Genomic DNA, 7,346 nt, shown 5'->3' with positions numbered 1-7,346 from the left:
CAGAAAAGTGGGAAGCTTTCTGCCTTAAAAAAAGTAGGGAGGAACTCACATGTAAAGCATTCTGGGGTTATTCTCTTTGTTTTAACTATTAAGTTTATTTAATAGTTATAGAACTATTCAAGCTTTTTATTTCTTGAGTCAGTTTTTGGGAAGTTATATTTTTCTTTAATTTAAAAATTACTGGTATATAATATTTTCCCTTCTCTTTTTGAAAGCAGTGGCAAAATATACATAATATAAAACTTATAATTTTAATTATTTTTACATTTACTACTGCATAAAATTTTAGATTGTTGGCACCATCAACCATCTCCAGTGATTCTTTCATTTTGCTGAAGAAGAAAACTGGAACTATATACTATACAGTGGAAGGGTAATTATCTATTTGCTTCTACTCCCAGTCTTGCCAGCTACCATTCTATTTTGTACAACTGCAACTATTGCAAGCGCTTCTTAAGTGGAATAATAGAGTACGTATTTGTAATTTAGTTACTAGCTTACTTCATTTAGTTACTGGCATAATATCCTCATGCTTCATCCTTCCTGCAGCATGTGACAGGATTTTTGTCCCTTTTAAGGCTGAATAATATTCTGTTAATACACAGATCATATTTCTCCATTCATACATCAACAAACATCGTAGTTACTTCTACCTTTTGGCTATTGTAAAATAATGTTGCTGTAAATCCCTTATCTCTTCTTTATCAGTAATCTTCATTTTCACAATATTATTTCTTTCTTTCCTTGATTAATCTTAACAGGTCTGTTTTCTTAGTCCCGCCTCCCAACTCCCTTTTGACTCCTCTTGATCTTCTCTTTGTTCTCTGGTTCATCAATTTTTACTCTAAGTTTCATTATCTTTCTATTTTCTGTGGGTTTATTCTGCTGTTATTAAGTTTCTAACTTAGGGCAGTAGCTTAGTTCACTTATTTTCAAGTTTTTCCCTTAAAAAAAAGCATAGGAGTGATTTAAGATAATTAAACCGTAACTATTTTACATTAAAAAGTAATCCAGGATAAATAAAATGCAGCATATCCATTTTGTTGTTGTTCAGTCGCTAAGTCATATCAGACTCTTTTGCAACCCCACAGGCTGTAGCCCGTCCACCAGGCTCCGCTGTCCACGGGACCCTCCAGGCAAGAACATGGAGGGTTGTCATGTCCTCCCCCAGGGGATCTTCCCAACCCAGGGATCAAGCCCGCATCTCCTGCACTGGCAGGTGGATTCTTTACCACTGAGCCACCTGGGAAGCCAAAACATCAGTATCATGGAATACTTTACAATAAGGATGAACGAACTTCAAAACATTATGCTAAGTGAAAAAGGCCAAAAATAACATATCACACACTATATGGTTCTATTTACATGAAATGTCCAAAAAAAACAAATTCGTAGAGATTAAAAGTAGTGATTTTCCTTGGGCTGGGAGTGAAAATGGGAATAACTGCGAAAGACATGTTTTTTTTTCCGAGATGATAGACTTATTCTAATATGTTAGATTTTGGTGATGGCTACATAACTCTAAATATAATAAAAATCAGTGACTTGTAAGGTGCATAAATTATATGTCAATGAAGCTTTTAAAATAAGTATGCATATTTAGTAAATATTTACAATGTTTTAAGAAAATTTGGCCTGTTAGCCTGTGTTGAGAACTTTAATTTGAAATGCAGAATTGAATAGGTGATTTAGGTCTGACTGCAGGCTGAAACCTTACTAAGTTTACATACTTTGTTACAATATGTATGCAATTTAAGAATAACAACACTTAAAAGTATCTAAGAAGAGTTTGTTAAATCAGTATTTAAAGGGAAAATATAAAATTTTAAGTTTATAGATAAAAATGTTTAAAGTTAACTAAAATATTTGGAGTAAGATCTGTATTTTAAGAGAATAAGGTTAAATTTATAAATTTAAATAAACATTTAAATTAGAAATCAAAGTAACTATGTTATTATCTTTTCTACATACAAAGTCACCCTATATCTCACACTTAATAATAACCAATCAAGTGTGTAATACAGAACTCAGCAGTGTGGGGATACAGAGCAAATATTTAAAATACATGCCCTGCCATTAAGATTTACACACATTTCTGGTACCATGCATATACCTACAACTCCAATCTCTTATCTCTTGCTCCAGACCTTATTTCTAATTGCCTGCTTCATATCATCACCAAGATATCCCAAATACCTCCCAAAATCAAAATCATCCTACGCCTCTCCTCTCACCTCAACCAACGATGACTCTTGTACTCCTTACCAAGAAAACGGCACCACTAATCCCTTCCCAAGTCATTCCGGTTACAAATCTCAGTTGGTTCATGATTCCATTCTCTCCCTAGATCAGTCGATCCTATTCACTTGAATCAGAAAAGGTCCACTTATATCTGTTCTCTTTTCCACTCCTAAATTCAGGCCTTCACCATTTTGTACCTTAGTAATTACCGTACATGTCACTCATGTTGATAATAATAGATAATAATTGAGCCCTTAGCTGGTATCAAACAAGCTAAGTACTGTATCAGGTACTTCATACCCATTATGATAATATCATCAGGGGAACACTGTAAAACAGATATTATTGCTATTACCTAATATATGTAAGAAAATAGAAAATCAAAGCAGCCATTTTTATTTCATATAACTATAAAGACACAGACCCTCGGTTTAAAACCAAGCCAGTGACTCTATCAAGCCCAGGCTTTTCACTTCTTCACACAACCTACTAATAACATCTCTTGATTTTTAGTTCATCTGGCTACTTAATAATATTCCCTACATCACCAAATCTACCAAAAACCATCCTTCACACTGCCATCAAACCTCTTCCATCTTTTCTCAGTTTTAAAAATCTCTGATAGCTTTCTACTGACAATACTGAAGACTTCAAATTCCTGGCTGGTATGCAAGATCACTGAGGGTCTGTCTAGTTCCAAACTACTTTTCTGTCTGCCCTGCCATTTTCTTTCTACATATTCTATGCTCTGGCCAGACTGATTTATCAGTCATTGCACACATGTCAATGCTTCCATGCCTTTTAAGCACAGCAAGCCTTCTACCCAGAATGTTCCCCTGCAACCCGTAATCTAGTTAATTTTAAGGCATCCTTTATCTCAGTCCAAAATCTCAGGCAAAGTTAGGGACATCCCCATCAGTGCTGAAGTTGCACTGCTAGAAAACTATACTTTCATTTAAAAAAAAAAAAATTGGGGGGGGGGAGATTTTACCTGCTAGATTTTTGAGCAATAAACAGGAACCTATTCTTCTTTTTCTTAACATCAGCCTGCCTGTTCCCAAACTGCAGTCAGTAAGTGTTAGTTGGATAAATACAAATATACCCTTCTATTTACCTCACGGGTTTAAGATTTTTAAATGATTCATTTTGTGAGTCTACCACGTTGAAGACCCAAAGAAACAGAAATAAATGAAACAGAAGAGCAACCGATATCTAATGGAAAAAGGTTTCTGTATCTATGAACTAAAACCAGAACATAATTAATGGCTTGCTTTGCCGGCCCATGAACAGAGATGACAGGACACACTTTGGTGTGCAAAGCTGTAATCACAGCAAGGACAGAAATCAATCGAGAGAGATGAAGTCCTGAAAAACAGTGGTATTAATACATTAAGGAGGGAAAATACATCTTGAGTAGCTGGAACATTACCAAAATAATTTCATATAATTATATTTACATATATTATGCCATAAATGAGATTTCGTGATGTTAAGTAGCCAAAATTGCAAAGGTAGAAAGTAACTAGGTCAGTTGGATTTAGTTCTTTGAAAATTCAAGGGCAGTTTTGGTTAATTTTTTCTATCAAACTGTCTTGGGTACAGTAATTATGCTAAAAAGAAGCCATTTAAATGCAAATCTGAAGTTGATTAGAAATGAGTCAATTACATCAGGAGTTCACAATCTGTGGGCCACAATTCCTTAGAGAAACTCAGTCATTAGAAGGTCAGTACATCCACATGAGCACTGTTTGCAAATTAAATAAAAATGTGCTTGCACATACAGCCACTACTTTTCTAAATGCATTTTTTGCTGTGAACAAAATGCATTATTTCTTTAAAAAGCACTACTGAATTCATAATAGCCCTGGTATTACATATTTTCTCAAAGATACTAAAATTATTGTTTGAGAGTTCAGTCATTTCTTTTTTCTAAGTTCTGTTGTTTCTGAGGCTCTTGTCTTTGGTGGACTACAGATATTTACTTACTTATATTTATTGAGCACCTACTATGAGTCAGTCACTACCAATGCAGCTGTGAACACCACAGACAAAAGTTCATATCCGGAACTCTAATTCTGGCAGAGGAGATAAAAATATATAAATAATGATGACAATGACAATGAATAACATGTGGTAAAGATAAGCAAGAGAACTGGTCACAGAATATAGCAGACTGGTGGCAGGGGTGGGGGGTGGGCAATAACTAAACCCTGAAAAACTATTACTGGTAACACTGAGAAATGCTGAGGAAAAACTGAGTAGGGTGGAGAATTCTTAGGTCCGGAAAAGACTCTTAAGAGGCCGAATTTTTGAGCACTGAATGAACTGAGTGAGCAAGTCATCTAGATATTCAAGACAAAGGAACGTTCTAGACAGAGGGAACAGTACTGAAGCAGTGAAGGGTATGAAGTATGGTATATCTGAGAAACAGCAAGAAAACTGGTGTAGTCTGGGCAAAGTAAGAAAGTAGGAGATGAGACAGATATCTAGAGGCAAGATCACAGAGGCTATGTGAGACGACTGGGATCTGAATTTAACAGAAATCCACTAATTTTATATCTGGGTAGTGGCAGAAGTAATATGATCAGATTTATATTGTTTAAGTTTACCAGGTGGCTGCACAGATAACTGATAATGAGTAAAGTATTGTAATGAGACTATTACAACAGCCTTCGCAAGAAATAATGGTGACAAACCAGAGTGGCAGTGGTGGAGGCAGAAATCAGTGAAAGGAACAGAGTATAACCTGAGGATTGAACCAACTTGCTTTGATGATGCACTAGCAGAATGAGGGAGAAGACTGCTGCTGCTGCTGCTAAGTCGCTCTAGTCGTGTCCGACTCTGTGTGACCCCAGAGACGGCAGCCCACCAGGCTTCCCCGTCCCTGGGATTCTCCAGGCAAGAACACTGGAGTGGGTTGCCATTTCCTTCCCCAATGCATGAAAGTGAAAAGGGAAAGTGAAGTCGCTCAGTCATGTCCGACTCTTCGCGACCCCTCTGAGAACTGGGTAAATGGTAATGTAACTTTCTAAGAGAAGACTGGAGGAGAAACAAGTGGAACAGAGAAATTTAGTTCAGTTTTGGACACGTTAAATCTGACTTGTCTCTTGGAAATCAAAGTGAGTGTGTGCAAGAAACAACTGGACGGGTGATTTTGAAATAGGAGACAATGGGACCAGGGAAATACAACTGGAAATCATCTAAGTAAGTACAGACAGAACTTAAAGCTTTAGAAATACATGAAATCTTATCTGGGCTTCCCAGGTGGTACAAGTGGTAAAGAGCCCACCTGCCAATTAAGGAGACGTAAGAGATATGGGTTTGATTCCTGGGTTGGAGTGATCTGGAGGAGGGCATGACAACCCACTCCAGTATTCTTGCCTAGAGAATCCCATGGACAGAGCCTGGTGGGCTACAGTCCATAGGGTTGAAGAGTCAAACATGAGCGAAGTGACTTGGCACGCATGAACAAGATCTTATCCACTCAATAAGGGTATTTAAAAAGGAAAAGAAACCAAATCAAAAAATGGGCAGAAGACATAAACAGACATTTCGCCAGAAAAGACATATAGATGGCTAATAAGCACATGAAATGATGCTTACCATTACTATTTATTAGAGAAATGTAAATAAAACCTACAACGAAGCATCACCTCACCCTGATCAGCATGGCCATCATCAGAAAGTTCAGAAGTAATAAATGCTGACGAGAGTGTGGAGAAAAGAGTATCCTCCTACATTAGTTGGAGTGTAAACTGATGCAGCCACTATGATAGGAAAACAGTATGGAGATTCCTGTAAAAACTCTAAAAAATGAGAGTTGCCATATGATCAAGCAATCCGACTCCTAAACATCCATCTGGATAAAACGCTACTTCAAGATGATACATGCACTCCCCAATGTTCACAGCAGCACTATTTACAACAGCCAAGACATGGGAGCAACCTAAATGTTCATTAAAAGATGAATGAACAAAGAAGATACGCATATCAGATATATGTATCAGTTCAGCTCAGTTGCTCAGTCGTGTCTGACTCTTTGCGACCCCATGGACTGCAGCACGCCAGGCCTCCCTGTCCATCATCAACTCCCGGCGTTTGCTCAAACTCACATCCACTGAGTCAGTGATGCCATCCAACCATCTCATCCTCTATCGTCCTTTTCTCCTCCTGCCTTCAATCTTTCCCAGCATCAGGGTCTTTTCAAATGAGTCAGCTCTTTGCATCAGGTGGCCGAAGTATTGGAGTTTCAGCTGCAGCATCAGTCCTTCCAATGAATATTCAGGACTGATTTCCTTTAGGATGGACTGGTTGGATCTCCTTGCAGTCCAAGGGACTTTCAAGAGTCTTCTCCAACACCACAGTTCAAAAGCATCAATTCTTCATTGGTTAGCTTTCTTTAAAGTCCAACTCTCCCATCCGTACATGACTACTGGAGAAACCATAGCTTTGACTAGAGGCATCTACTCAGCCATAAAAAAGAATGAAATTTGGGGAATTCCCTTGTGGTCCAGTGGTTAGGACTTTGCACTTCCACTTCAGAGGGCACAGGTTCAATCCCTGGTTAGGGAACTAAAATCCCATACGCTGCAAACAATAAATAATACTGAGTTCTATTTGCTTTTTTTAAAAAAACAATGAACTTGCAGCAACATGGTTGGACCTGGAGATTATCATATTAAGTAAGACAAAGACAAGTACCATATGACATTGCTTATATGTGAAATCTAAAAGAAGAAAAACAAATGAACTTATTTACAGGACAGAAATAGGCTCACAGACATTGAAAACAAACTCATGATTACCAAAGGGGAAAGGGAGTGAGGGAGACATAACTTAGGAGTTTGGGATTAGCAGATACAAACTAATATCTATAAAACAAACAAGGTCTTACTGTACAGCACAGGGAACTATATTCAATATCTTGTAATAAACTATAATGGTAAAGAATATAAACAAAAGAAAGAGGAAAGGAAGGAAGAAGAATGAATACTAGAGCATTCCAATGTTTACCAGTTAGGAAGCAAAAGAGACTGAGAAAATATGATTAAGTCTTATTTATGGTTATACTTTCAGTATTTGGCAAACACACTGGTTTCAGAAGG

The 7,346-nt window shown here is 37.3% G+C and overlaps 1 non-coding gene across 1 annotated transcript; it reads left to right on the top strand.

Annotated features, from left to right (window-relative positions):
• Positions 1–6,740: 6,740 nt before the first annotated feature.
• On the top strand, positions 6,741–6,813 carry TRNAG-UCC (transfer RNA glycine (anticodon UCC)). Its single transcript has one exon. It is a non-coding gene; the product is annotated as a tRNA-Gly (tRNA).
• The last annotated feature ends 533 nt before the right edge of the window (positions 6,814–7,346 follow it).

This window comes from Capricornis sumatraensis, chromosome 23 (assembly GCF_032405125.1).
Source record: "Capricornis sumatraensis isolate serow.1 chromosome 23, serow.2, whole genome shotgun sequence".
Taxonomy (NCBI): domain Eukaryota; kingdom Metazoa; phylum Chordata; class Mammalia; order Artiodactyla; family Bovidae; genus Capricornis; species Capricornis sumatraensis.
The sequence above is the reverse complement of the archived record's forward strand: the minus strand, read 5'-3'. Positions and strand labels throughout refer to the sequence as shown.